The 14,999-nt window shown below is 42.5% G+C and overlaps 1 protein-coding gene across 4 annotated transcripts in view; it reads right to left on the bottom strand.

Moving 5' to 3' along the window:
• Positions 1 to 14,628, bottom strand: part of MFSD6 (major facilitator superfamily domain containing 6) — a 78,260-nt gene extending 63,632 nt beyond the window's left edge. Inside the window, exon 1 of one of the 4 annotated variants that reach the window (XM_067026460.1) lies at positions 14,274 to 14,628. The gene's annotated coding sequence lies outside the window, so the exon portion shown is untranslated. Of the gene's footprint in view, positions 1 to 13,691; positions 14,126 to 14,273 lie in introns of those variants that run through there. The other 3 variants (XM_059054652.2, XM_067026461.1, XM_067026459.1) reach the window with 3 other exon arrangements.
• Between the last annotated feature and the right edge of the window lie 371 nt (positions 14,629 to 14,999).

The raw sequence follows: 14,999 nt of genomic DNA, 5'->3' as shown, positions 1-14,999 counted from the left end.
TTTTGTTTTAAACTTCTGAATCTTAAAGATTTTTTTAAAGAAACTTTAAAAAAGAGAGAAGACATTTCAAATTATAAACAGAAGTAGATCTCTAGAAAAATCTATATTACAGGTTTGCAGCTAATCCTACTTGGATAAGAAGGGCTTTTGTTTGTTTTTTAGAAAAGCAGAAAAGTTTTCTCACTTGGTATTCTGTAATGATAGTAATCAACATCATTAATGTGAACATATATAACACAGCCTTTTAAAACCTGGAAGGGCATTCTACTAGTACCTACACTGAGTCATTAAAAAATAGCAGGTATTTCTGAATTATTGATGAGAGGTGATGAAATCATTCTTGTTAAAATTGATAGCTTTCTTCATTAAATATTTAAATTAAAGCTGCTCAAAAATACATTGAGTTATCCACAAATATATGAGTATGGAAATGGATTCAACTTTTGAAGAAAGAAAATCTTAAACCTGAATCTATTACTTGGAATAATAATTGCCAAAGGTCAGATCTGCCAACGCTATGATAATGTGTGCTCTAATGTATCAGTGACATAACTACCAGTGATGGAGAGGAAACAATCCCTGGATTACACAGAAGGGACATTCCTCCTGGCACCACTGCTATCAACACGATGTTGCCCAGAGACCAGGACTGAAGCTGCAAAGTGGGGAAATCCACCTCCTGAACCCTCAGAGGTAGCTCTACCCTGTCAACTCTTATTGACCACTCTCTATGCCTCTGAGCAATGTGAATCCCAGAGCAGAACTCTAATCACTGCTGCAATGTAGTCCCAACATAGACATACAGAAGCTCCTCTAAATGAGCCTTCGAATCCTGGTATTTACATACTATACTGTGAACATTCAGTTCAACCCTCAGCACTTTCCAGAATAGAGCTTTCCTCAGAAGCACAGCGCTCAATTTCAATTCCAACAGATCTTTTCTCAATAAGGATTGCTTTAGCATCTGCTACACATTTAGCCAATGTCATAAAAAAGAAATATAAGGTTGGTTTTACAACAGTTACACATGCTACAAGGGCATTAAGGTGGGCAAAGGTGAATGACTATTTTGGAACCTTCCTCTTCCTTCTGGAGCATTTTGACGTGGCTCCTTTATGGCTATATCAAATTGTGAAAGAATCAAGCTAGCTCTAGTTTTGTCAGCCGCGATTCTCCGGAGTCCAGTTTGAGCCCTGCAGGCACTCAGTGCTACACCCACAGGCTCCCCACAGCTGCTAGCGACAGCACTCCACTTGGACTGAAACTCCTCCCGGAACCCAGAACCTGCTGTCCTTGTCATTCTTGATGGACCTTTCCCAGGCTCACAGCAAAACTTGTCTGCTAGGTGACAAACTGATCTATACAGTGGTTAATTCACAGCCTGTGGTTGTCCCCCTTGGATAACATTTTTGTATTTTAATAAGAGTTTTCAGTGGGCTATATTATTCTCACTATTATTACTAACTACACCACCACAATACTTAAACAACACTTGCTATGGGCTTAAAATGTACTAACTCATTACTCCTCACAACAGTTTCTCTGGGGTAAACATGATTACTTTCCTCACTTTACAGATGAGGAAACTGAGGCACAAAGAAGGTAAATAATTACCCCAACATCACATAGGGAATATGCAGCAGAGCTGGGATTCAAATCCAGACAGTCTGTGCTCTTAGCAGGTGCTGCCTGTCAACCCACTGTGCCGCTACTAGACAAAGAGGTCTTGGGCCTCTAAGACTTTATAGTTGACAAGGTGAGTCCAAAACACAAGGAAGATTTAAATGACAAGTCAGAGGAATAATACAAGAGAAGTCACAGAACACTGCATAATTAACTAAAAATGTTACTGATAACAGGGGTGCTTCTGGAGTTCAGAGTAGAGAGTCCAAACTGCACATGGGAGTTGTCAAGAGAATGAGGGACTTAACTTGAACCTTGAAAGATGTGTGCGATTTGCCTCAGACAAAGGATGGAAAAACTACTCCAGGATGGGGGAAAGAAAAGACAGCAAGAGATCCTTACAAGGTTAATACTGGGGCTGAAGAGCAAAGGAGGCTAGCAAACAGCAACAGATTACAGATGCCCTCAAGTATCAAGCTGAGGGATGACTGGGTAGAATACAAAATACCACATTAGAGAGTTACAGTGAAGATAAAGACATGCTTTTTTTTTTTTTTTTTTATCCCACAAGCATGAATTTAACACCAACCATTAGATGGGATGCATGCTTGGTGATCAATAATTCAAATGGTGTAAAGACACAGTCCCTGCTATCAAATCCAGTGGAGAGAGAGAGGCAGGGGTCTCTCCACAACCATAACCTGCTGTGCCAAATGTTAAAATAGGTGCAAGCACGGATGATACAGGAGTCTCTGGGGTGGGGCCTTAAGGGGAGCCTTAGCAGATGAGTAAGCGTAACCCACAAAGGAGGACCATGGGAAGTGCTGATCAAGAAAGGCCTTCTGCACGATGCCAAGGGGTTCCTGAGTTGGGAGTGAGAGACTGGCCGAGATTGGGATCCTAGCTCGGCCACTGTCGAGTTCTGTGGCCTTCGGAAAGCTTTTAACTTCTCTAAGTCTTACTCTTCCTCATATACAAAATAAGGAACATAATAACATTTTTCCGTTAGGGTAGCCGTAAGGATGAAAAAGGATAATGTGTGTTGAGCCCTTAGCACAGTGCCTGATACGTAAGAATTTGTGCGTATTATGTATTTTGAGTATAATGGGGAGCCTCCAAAGAGAACTGAACGGGAGAGTAGAAGGGCCACATTTGTATTTTACAAAGATCATTATAGCTTCAGTGTGGAAAACAGATTGCCAGGATTCTGCCACTGCAACCTCTACTAAGGATTCCCTAACATCTGACCTATTTCAGTGTAACACTAATTGCAAATACTGATATCCTGTGATGGAATCATTTTAGACAGTACTTTATGAACTGAATCTAAGGCAATTTTTTTTTTTTTTTTTGGCGGTACGCGGGCCTCTGACTGTTGTGGCCTCTCCCGTTGCGGAGCACAGGCTCCAGACGCGCAGACTCAGCGGCCATGGCTCACGGGCCCAGCCGCTCCGCGGCATGCGGGACCTTCCCGGACCGGGGCACGAACCCGTGTCCCCTGCATCGGCAGGCGGACTCTCAACCACTGCTCCACCAGAGAAGCCCTAAGGCAATTTTTTATAACATCTGGAAATAGAATAAACTTGCAGTATTTTCCTGACTCCTTCCTCTACTTCTGAAGATTACTCCCACACCTGAGCTGTTGCATGATGTAGGGGTAATTCTATTACTCTTTTTATAGATATTTCCTGTTTGCCCAACTAGATTATAAACTCTTTGAGGGAGGAATCCAGTACTTAGCATAATGCCCTTTACTCTTGTAAGCTCTCAATAAATATTGGCTATCTTTGACAAATACCTGATGGCAAAATACACATAAGATTTTACTAAAGCTTAAGGTGACAGACATTAATTTTAGGAAGTGCAGAGAGAAGTCTCAGTTGCTCTCCTGGCTTTGACAAAGCTCTGCCTCTTTGAGCCTCCCTTTCCTCATTGTAAAATGGAGATTAAAAACACAAACCAGAGTCAACTCTCAGAGGGGTTCTAGGGCTTAAATGAAATAATGTATGAAAAAGCATTTTTCTAAATCAAAAGCAACATAGCAACATTCGGTGGTGGTGGTGGCTGTGATCTCATTCCAGGGTATGATATTTCATTACAATGCTGGGCCTTATTTTGCAATCACTCCAAAAGCATTCTTCCCAAATGTTCTCGTAATCCCTGGCACCACCCTTGAACCCCGGAACCCAGCTAGCATTTTATCCATCACGGCTCATGAATTTACATCCATATCCATTTCCATAACCAAAGTCTAGCTGGGAGGTGGGATGGGTGCACAGGCTTATTAGAGAACACATTGTGGGATTATGGACTAGAATGATAATTAAGTATCCTCAGCAAGAAATAACTATTCATTTAAAATATAGCCCCCTGGGACTGAGTGAACTGATGAGGATGATTGTAATTTTTGTGACTTTCTGTTTGAATAAAAAAAAATACCACAAGGACTCAGAGGCAAAAAATATACAAATCAATTTTCACTGCAAAGTAAAGGAGCTGTTACAGTGGAGGATTACTGGACTAAATGTCAATATTATGACACAGTATGAGTGTGTTTCATGTTTGGTAATTGCAATCATTGTTGCTTTTGTTGTGGCCATCCATTTACAATGCTTGGTGTCAGTTTATTTATCTCTTGTAAAAATAAAATACAGTGTGTGTGTGTGTGTGTGTGTGTGTGTGTGTGTGTGTGTGTGTGTGTGAAAAAAACAAAACAAAACAGGTGTCTTTGGGCAAGTTATGTTACCACTCAGGTCACTGTCCACACCTGTAAAGTGGGAACAGGGGCACAAGCCCAGCCTATTTCACTGGGCGATTAAGAGGATTGATTGTGCTTAGAAAGGGTGTCATGTCATAACTAAGAGGGTGAGCACTAGAGGCTGAAAGATCAGTTTTGAAGCAATTACTAGCCACATGGCTCTGGCCAGGTTTCTAACCTCTTCACCTATTAGGTTTTACATTTATACTTCTGTAAATCTCATTCGCACTAAACTCTTAGGATTGCTGTAAGGAATAGATGAAAAAAATGCATGTGACAGGTTAATAGGGCTGGTACATGGTAAGCTCTTAATAAATGGTAACTTTAAGAAAAAAATAAAATATAGCCCCCCGGGACTTTCCTGGTGGTCCAGTGGTTAAGACTCTGCACTCCCAATGCAGGGGGCCCAGGTTCCATCCCTGGTCAGGGAACTAGATCCCGCATGTCCCAACCAAGAGCCCGCGTGCTGCAACTAAAAAGATGCTGCAGGCTGCAATGAAGATCCCGCGTGCCTGTGCCACAACTAAGACCTGGCGCCACCAAGTAAATAAATATTAAAAAATTTTAAAAATATAGCCCCCTTAGGAACACTTTAATTATATCTGTAACATAATAAATGTGAAAGAAAGGAGATGAAGCCCACTCTAACATATTTCCCTTCACCTACTAAGATGGTAAATAGAACAAATTATTTTCATGGGGGGTGGGGTGGGAGCGCAGGGGCGTGGCATAGACTTTAACCCTAAATGTGGTTTTAGTAATAAAAGCCAAGGGGGTTTTCACTTTCACTTTGTGGAAGACACATTTAAATGTCAATAAAAAATTTGTAATGTAGGTCCTTAGACCTTATCAACCATCATGGAAGCAGATTTCTATTTATTTGTTTTAGGCTTTTGATTAAATATTGTGCCAAGAGCTTATAGTATAAATTGGAAAAAGGGAGATCAGCTTGGTGCTTTGTGTCCACCTAGAGGGGTGGGATAGGGAGAGTGGGAGGGAGACGCAAGAAGGAGGAGATATGGTGACATATGTATATGCATAGCTGATTCACTTTGTTATACAGCAGAAACTAACACACCATTGTAAAGCAATTATACTCCAATAAAGATGTTAAAAATAAATAAATAAATAAATAAATAAAACAAGCCCAGTGTGAGGAACAAGTAACAGTTCATAGTACAGCATGGAAGAAAAAGGTTTTTTTAAAATATATTTATACCTTGTTTCTCCAACCAAAAAAAAAAAAAAAATCCAATAAGTGTTGAAAATAGGAAGTATAATTAATTGAATATGCTGCTGCTGACACTGCATTTATTTGTCAAGAAGGAAAACAATGTAAGGATTTAAGGGGGCCACAGAAACTTTGTAAAAATAGAACCAGTGCATAGTCATCTCTCTCTAAACCAAAATCAACAGCCAGACATGGCAATGAAATTGTTTGTTTAAAATAACCAAACTCCTGAACAGCCGGGTTTCCAATATTCATTGTACTTCAATTGCTGAAGCTTAGAAACCACTTCCCCATTGAAATACTCTTACAAATAGTGGTGGTATTCAGATTACTGAACCAAGAGTGCTAACCTCAGTGTTACAAAGCACATAACTTTTAAATTGGGGGAAATTCTTTCTACTTTTCAATCTGGAATGCCGGCAACAGGTCTCGAAAGACAAGCCCACCCAGAGCTTCCCTACCCACTCCCCTCCAGCCATGAGCCACAGAAGTGGGCATGGACTCACCGGCCACTGGCTTCCTCCACGGCAACAGTTCTAGCCTGTGGGAGCTGTGGAGTTACTGCCAGTGGTCTTTGAAAGCACTGAATAAATGTGTCATACATACATGTTCCACTCATTTTCAAATGCATATTGATGCTATCATCATACATCTATTTCTCTAATAAATGTTTATGCAATTCCTATTAGCTTTCCAACATTATGCAGTTTCTCAGATTGGGAACCCTACAAGTGCAATTATTTTCAAGTGGGAGCCTGAGAAATATGCCAGCACTGCAACGGTGTCTTCAAACACCTTTTAGGTAATAGAACAGGTACCGGGTTGGAAGAGGAGAGAAACAGGGAAGGCTGGAACCTGGTCAGCACGGGCACAGGCCACAGTGAAAGCAGAAGCCACAGCAAGTCAACTCCATTTGAAAACTGTCTCTATTATCAAATTACTTACTATTTTAATGATTATAAACACAATTTTTGTTTCTTTGACAAATAGCTAACACAGAAAAATCTTAGCTTTTCTTTTTCTTATCTTATCTTTTCAAAGTATAAAAAGACTTTTTTAAAGATTGATATTGAAAGCTACGTTATTTAAAGTTTCAGATTTTCCTCTATAAATTATTGCGTGCTATACTTGAGAAGCAATTTATACAGAATATATGAGTAAAAAAGAAATTAAAATTCTATTTAAATGTTTTTTGGTTTATTTTTAAACCTAGTTATATGAATGCTTGTTCTATACACACAGACACACATTCAATTTTTTTTTCAAATCTTTTCAGAAAAGGACTTGGGCAAATACAATTAGTATAGGACTATGGGTCCAAAATCTAAAAATACTAGGAACACAGGAAAAGTAGACTGTGGAAAAATAAGAATTATAATGAGAAATAAAAATACAACTCCAGGTATTGGTACTATAACAATGGGTTAGAGCACCAATACATGTATTATGTATGTAAAATAATGCTATATTTACAATGGGTGCTTGATAAATGCTCATTCAATAAAAGACTGGTATTATTATGCGGCTATTCTGGCACTATTAGACACTGAGAAACTTAAGAGGCTTAAAGAGTATACAGTCTATCTATAAGACAAGGCATTCTAAACAGAAATTTGTAGGTGTTTCTTTCTCAGACATATCTTTTACGAGTTTACAATCTAGATGGAAATACAGACCTCAACGTTTAGGATACATTCTTCTATAGACATGTAGCTACCGTCAATGACTTTTCTTTATATCCCCTAAGCACACTATAGTCTAAAATAATCATTTATATCCTAAGCACATTCCAGCATATGTAATCTAAAATTATCTTGTTTCTTATGCTGTTAGGACTCTGATAAATTGAGAGGTACCAAGTGCTATCAGTTTCTTTCAGAAAAAGATTTATTACCTCGCCCATTAAAGAAACGAGATACTTCAATAAACATGCCATACTAATATTTTTGAAAATGAAAATATTCAATGCTGGTAAAGATGAAGATCGATAGTCACTCTCATTAACTGAGAGTAGAAGTATAGTCTTTCTAGAAGGCAAGGATTTAAGTGTATGGATGTTTATCATAATGATCAAAACTAAAACAAAGTGAGCAATCAGTAACAGAAACAGTTAAATAAATTATGGTATGTCCACATGAGAGAAAAACAGAAAGTTACATCCACAGGATGGAAAACTGAAGTTAATTAATAGAACTTAAATAGAATTAATAGAATATGGGGAAATGCTCATGATCTGTGCACTGCCTTAAGTGAAAAAAAGCAAGACACAAACCTGTATGTATTGTAAGAGTTTATATTTGTAAATCTATGTACTTCATATAAAATATACTTTAGAAAAAGATATGAAAACAATACCAAAATATTACTAGGGGTTATCTCTCAGAAGTAAAATTAGGAGTTACTTTAATTTTTTTTTAGACTTTACTGGATTTTTCTCCAATGAGCATATGTCACTTTTAAAATATATATCTGGGACTTCCTTGGTGGCACAGTGGTTAAGAATCTGCCTGCCAATGCAGGGAACATAGGTTCGAGCCCTGGTCCAGGAAGATCCCACATGCCGCGGAGCAAGTAAGCCCGTGCGCCACAACTACTGAGCCCGCACATCTAGAGCCCACATGCCACAACGAAGAAAAGCCACCGCAATGAGAAGCCCACGCACCACAATGAAGAGTAGGCCCCGCTCGCTGCAACTAGAGAGAGCCCGTTCACAGCAACGAAGACCCAATGCAGCCAAAAAATAAATAAATAAGTTTTTGAAAAAATAATAAAATAAATAAATAAATAAAATATTTAAAAGGTATTATTTGAAATACAAGGTATCTGAGTGATAATTGGGACACCCTTGACCCTGTAGTTCCTGAAAGGTCACTTGGAGTTGCTCAACTGAAGTCTGCCTATCCTTGGGCTGATCCTCCTCACCAGCAGGAACAACTGAAAGGGCCAGTTACAAGAGCTTTGAGATGCTCTTAAAGATATCACACCTTCAAAACATAGGGAACCTCATTAATAGGAAATAAAATTTAAAAGTGTATTATTTTTACCCTTTTGATACTCTTTTATTCAAACTCCCTCAAAAAGGTGAGTTTGGGGTCCATCTGTTCATTAGTTAAACACAATTCCACAGAAAGCATTTTGAAATAGAAGAAAGAAGGCACCCCACAATAGCTACACAGAAGCTTGGCTACGGTGGATCAGATCAGTGCACTTCTTCAAAATTCATAGATAGGGGCTTCCCTGGTGGCGCAGTGGTTGAGAGTCTGCCTGCCGATGCAGGGGACACGGGTTCGCGCCCCGGTCCGGGAAGATCCCACATGCCGCGGAGCGGCTGGGCCCGTGAGTCATGGCCGCTGAGCCTGTGCGTCCGGAGCCTGTGCTCCGCAACGGGAGAGGCCACACCAGTGAGAGGCCCGCGTACGGCCAAAAAAAGTCATAGATGGTGTCCACATCGCTCTGTATGGTTCTGCTTTAAGTGTTTAGTGTGGGGCTTTGGGGCTTGACTCTGTTGAGAAAGGCCTTATTTACCTTGGGCCAAATGTGTTCTACCTTAACCTTGGGCCTAAAAAAGCCCAGGACAGTTATAGAGAAGAATTCCCCACATGGCTCACGGGGACTCACTCCTCTGTTCTGGGGCTCAGAGTTCCTCTGGGAGTCCTGGACTCTGCTGCTCCATTTCCCCTCTTCACCCCACAGCGCCACGTGGGGAAAGTGGGGTGGGGGGCACCCAGGTCTCTCTACAGAACCACACGGGGAGTTAACTACCAGCCTAGGCTTCTCACTCACTTTCGCTGGGGGGGGGGGGTAGCCCACAAATCAGGTTTGTTGAGACAACACCAGTTCCTCTTTCCAGTTCCCCCTTTTATCCCCAACAAATCCACACCAGAGCTCCCTCGGCCACTGCTGACCCATAACGTCCCATCTCCCTCTCCCCCAAATTCCACTCTTGTTCTCATATCAAAACATTTCCTCAGAGTCATTCAAAGCTGGACTTCCCTGTTTTCTACTTGCACATCATTCCCTGAATCTGTCTCCCCTACTCAAACACAGGCCATAACAAATGTCAAAAAAGATGTCTCGGCCATCCTTTACTCAATCTTCTTTTATATCTCTGGAATATGGTTTTTGTAAGAGACTAGATTTCTTCCCATCTTTGCCCCAATCTCTCCCATTCCTAAATACAGCAGGACCACCAGGTCACAAGGTAATACAGGCCAGTCATTCTCATTTCCAAACCTTAACATCTCTTCAACATAATCATCAGCACATCTATGGCTCAGCCATATTCACATTACAGTGGACAAAAGCAGATGAAAGCTACTTTTAATACACAACATTTGGGGTATTTTTTGTTGGTGCTGAGGTAGAGGTGTGTGTGTGTGTGTGTGTGTGTGTGTGTGTGTGTGTGTGTGTGTGTGTGTGTGTGTGTGTGTGTGTGTGTGTTTGCGTGCTATTTAGAGCCACAAACTAGCAACCAGAGTTGAAATAGCTATAGCAGACACATATTAATATATAGGTTCAAAGTTTAGGTGTTCCACACTTTTTATTTGTTTTAGTTTGGTTTACTTTTCTATTGGGCTCAGCACCAATAAATCAATATCTTAGCAAATGGTTCTGATAGTTTCCAAAAGCTACCCAGCCAAGTAACTTAATTTAAACAATGCCATTTTACAAAGTAGTAAGTAAGTGTCTTATAAATACAGAGAAGGAAAACCAGCTACAAAGCAAAGTTACTGAAACCCAACAATAGGGCTAAGTACTGGATAACATGTCATTCAGGATTTAGGACAACAAATCAGGCTGACACAGGCATTCTCACCCTCCAAAATGCCAGTAAAGTAGAATAAATGGCCAAAGACAGCTAATGTTGGGTAATTAAACATGGAGGAATCATATCCAAATGGAATGTTCCTCATGGAGACATTAAGAGTGTTTTCTTTGCCCCACACAGAATTCACAGCAGATGTGTACGTCTGCATTTCCCAGGAATCCAAAATGCTGTGCCCTGGGAAATGACACATTCATTTTGCTTTGAGGAAAAGGTTTTACCAAAACCGGCTTTGTACTAGGGTAGGATTCTGCACTTGATTTCTGGGTTTAAAGAGAACCTACTGAGCAACAAAGTTTCCTAAATCAAAAGACTGAGATTTCCCTCAGCCCAAAACATAATTAGAACCTTAAATGAAACGTTGGATGATGCCTAAAATTGTCAGAATATCTCTTCTGCAAAATAATTTTACAATTATGTTTTTCTCAGGATTGCCTATTATGTTTATAATGAACCAACCTTATTCACTTTTCCTTTGGGTACAAAACACAAGGAAGAATGTGTTTTCTTGATTCTGAAAAGTCTGAATGTATTGGATTCTGGATTTCTAAGTCTGAGCAGGGAAATGTATTAATTTTTAAGGATTCTAAGCAATGATTTTTATTAGTATTACACAAAACAGAATTGTGGGATTTGTATATATACATTGGTATGTATATATACACATCAGACAAGATTATGTACATATATGCATATGTATATGTATCTATACATATATACGTATGTTTATATATGCATCAAACTAGATTAGCTAGACAACTTCCTGCTCCTGAAATTATGTAACTAAAAATAATTACACCTGAAGTCATCCAGAATGCCGTAATTTCAGGAAATGACACAGCAGGTAAATTTATTTCTCCTACTCCTACCTTCTTCATAAAGAACAATTATGCTTCCAAAGACAGCCACCACTAGCAAGAGCAGGAAGAAATTCTTATAACCCTATCCAGCAGGTAAATTGGGGTGTGTGTACCAAAGCATTCTTATTGGGGAAGAAAATTGGGGGTGATGTGGAACACCCTATAGATAGTTAGAAAAGGTAAAACTTAGTCATCCAAGACTCATCACCCATCGCTCCTACACATGCAATTCCCAGAACACCACCTTCCTCTTTGATCTCCTGAGTCTCAAATTTCACTTCTCTAACATTACAGAGTTTAGGCACATTCAATTTTTTTCTTATTTTTGATTTTTATTAAGTGAATCAATTCTATTCCTTTTTTTTCTCTTTTTAGTTTCTATAATAAAAGAACAAATGCTTGTTGCAAAAAAAAAAGCTTTTAAGCCCAAACATAACTTTATAAGGTAAAAAGTAAAAGTACCCTCTTCTCTTTACCATCTGAACCCACTTCCTTCAGGAAGCCACTGTCAACAGTTTGGAGACAACAAGGTAGATGTGTGCTTGTATGATGGTTTGTATATAAATCTCTTCCTTTTTTCACTTACCATATCATGATTTTTTCCCAAGACAATGTGCCAAAGCAGCTAACAAATACATTTATATCTACTGCCTTTCTCCCTTTCCCTACAATGAGACTGCTAAATCAAGATTTACTGAATATCAAAAGAAGTCAAACAAAAAACCTATCAGCCTAATACTAAATATATCTGGTTATATTCATTTTTACACTTGCCTTCAACCTAAAAATGGTAAGAACCAATGGGTAAACATACACGCATAAATATATATGCACTATATAGATTATCTTACACAGATAAATGTTAACATATGTAATGTATGTATGTTGAAATGAAATTAATTTTCAAAGGCAAGAAGCAAAGGAAGGCACCTGCATAGGTGGTGAGACTTAATGGGTCCTGAATAGGGAGGGACACCGTGTGGAAATTTCCTGGGCTTTGGAGCCAGAAACACGGGGTCAAACCTAACTCCACCTCTTACTGATTATGTGGTTTGTGTAAGTTCCTTAACCATTCGAGCTTCCTTTTCATCATCCATAAAATGCGACAAGCCTAATCTTACAGGGATATAGAAATTTAGTGTTTAAGATGGTGTCTTGAACATACTAAGTGCTCAAAAAGTGCCTTATTACTGTTAATAGTCCAGAAACTATATATGCTAGACTTGGTGATCCAATACCTCAGATCACCAAATACCTGCAAACCTTGCTGTTTCATTTATCTTTGTGTTTTGGTTTGCCTTCATGTTTTTACATTTACCTTATTCATACAGATACAGAAAGGGCCTTAGAAATAAATTACTGTAAACATGCTTAGTAGCTTTAACGGGTTATTGAAATGTGATCCCTTCTCCTCCTACTCCCCTAGGGTGTCTTGCCCTGGGCTCAGCAGCAATGTCCCAGCTTCCTCCTAAAAGCAATCTTAAGCTTTATTTACAACTTGTGGTAAACACAAGCCACCTGACTACCACAAAATAACTGAAAATATCTTCCGTGTCTGCTGATGACCATCAGCTTAAAGTGTCCAAAGTCGACCTTCCCAGTGAGGCAACTTCCTATCCTCTCCTTTTACTTAACAAGGCCATCAATGATGCATACACCTTTAGCAGACTAGTGGCCATGTCTTGGGGAAGAGATGCTCTGCAGACACGAGAGGCCTACCAAAAACACATCTGCTTTTATCACATGTCGTTGGTCAACTGTACGTCCACCCACCCTTTACATTCATTTATTTTGAAGAGGTTAATTTCCAGAAAATCCCTAAACTTCTAGAACAATTAGGGGGAAGCCTGACCACTGTACTATCCAACCATCTCCTTTTACAGGTGAGAAAACTGAGGCTCAGGAAGATGTGACATGCCCAACAGCATACAAATATTTAGACACCAGTTGGGATTAAAATCTCAACTCTTCAAGGTTCTTTTCTACTACTAATAGGCAAGATTTTATCTGTTCCAGTAGCTCTGTAAAATGTTTAATTATTAAAGATTTTCGGATGAAAGGAAATGTTTGTGGTTGCGAATGTGTGTGGGAGAGGCGAAATGCACCGAGTGCTGGCCTTAAGGTAATGAATCCACCTGCTTGTCCACGTGCAGGTGGGAATAAATGAAGGGGAAAATCGCATTTGGAATTTTTCACCATCCTACTTAAATTTACAGGGAGCTGTGTAGGGGACTCAGAGGACCCAAAAGGACTAGAAACCCCAACTGTTATCTCAAAATGGCTCTAGGGACGTGTTAGGCCAGGCTGAAGTAAAGCAGCGCGGAGGCGGGGAATTTCTCCCAGGATGATAGCAGGCAAGGGAAAGAGGTGGGTTTTTTTTGCGTATTTATTCACCTGGGTAAGCAGACGCTGTCAATTTCCTCCTCTTGCCACCCAAGGGGCTACGTCCCTGCACTCGGACTGTCTGGTGTTCTCGCCTCCATCTTTCTCCCAAGGATGGTTATGGCAAGGGCACGAGTGCGGCCGGGCCGACAAGGGCCTGGACACTGGGGCGCAGCCCTCACCCGGCACCCTGGCTGCTGCCGGCGCCCGGCGACGGCTTCCTTGGGCAGCGCCTTTGTTTTCCCGACTGCAGTTACGTTTGCGGAAGTGCTGCCCGCGCCGGGCGCACCGGGGGTGCAGGCTGTAGCTGCCCTCAGCGCCCCAAAAGATGACAACCGACTCGGGATCCAAGGGGAGGGAGACAGTAGCGGGCGAGCGGGGCTGGGAGCGGAGACACCCCCCCTCCGCCCTGGCGCCGGGCCCCTCCTCGGAAGCCCCTCTCCGACAGCAGGTGTGCGCGCCGCAGGGGGCTCCTCGCCCTCCGGCCGGGCCCCGCCCCTGCAGGGGAGCCCAGGGTGGGGCTACCCCGCCACCCCGCCGCCCCGCCGCCCCGCCGAGCGCGCCCCCTTCCTCCGCGCGCCGGGCCCGACTCACCTGCGGCGGGCGGCGGCGGCGGCGGGAGCTCAGCTGCGCGGGGCGCGGGGAGCCATCTCCCCCGGGCACGGGGCGGCGGCTCCGGGCGCCGGGGCGGCGGCTGTCGCGACGGCGCTCACCATCTCGGGCGGGTCACTGGTTCCTCGGGGGCTGCGGCGGGGCGGGGCGCGGCGGAGCGATGCGGGCCGGTGGGAGCACAGGGAGCGGCGAGCCGAGCGCACCGGCCGGCGCGACCTTCTCTCCTCCTCGTCCTCTGGTCCGGCCTCCGCCGCTCGCTACCGGCTGGACCCGTTTAAGGGCTGAGCGCCGAGAAGCCGCCGCCAGGTGCAGCGCTCCGCCTCCTGCGGCGGCGGCGGATGCGTCGGAGGCTGTTCCTCCCGGCCTCCCGCCAGCCCTGGCGGCCCCGGGGGACCCACCGCCCCAGCCCTGCCAGGGAGGCGCGCCGCGAAGCCGGAGGGCAGACGCGAGGGTCTATCCCCAGGTCCCCGCACCCCGGCTCCCGGCTAAGAGCCCCCCACCCCGACCCCAGGCAAAAGATGCAGGCCTAGCTCCGGGGCGAGGGGGCGGAGAGTAGATGGCCGGCTGGTTGGGAATTGTAATAATAACAACAACAGCAGCAACAACAATAGCCATCGTTTATAGGGCGTTTATTCAGTGCCAAGCAGAATGCTAACACTATTAATGCGTTGCCTCAGCGTCTGTCGGCCAGCGGTTGCCGTGGCCGAC

Source organism: Kogia breviceps, chromosome 2, assembly GCF_026419965.1.
Source record: "Kogia breviceps isolate mKogBre1 chromosome 2, mKogBre1 haplotype 1, whole genome shotgun sequence".
Taxonomy (NCBI): domain Eukaryota; kingdom Metazoa; phylum Chordata; class Mammalia; order Artiodactyla; family Physeteridae; genus Kogia; species Kogia breviceps.
The sequence above is the reverse complement of the archived record's forward strand: the minus strand, read 5'-3'. Positions and strand labels throughout refer to the sequence as shown.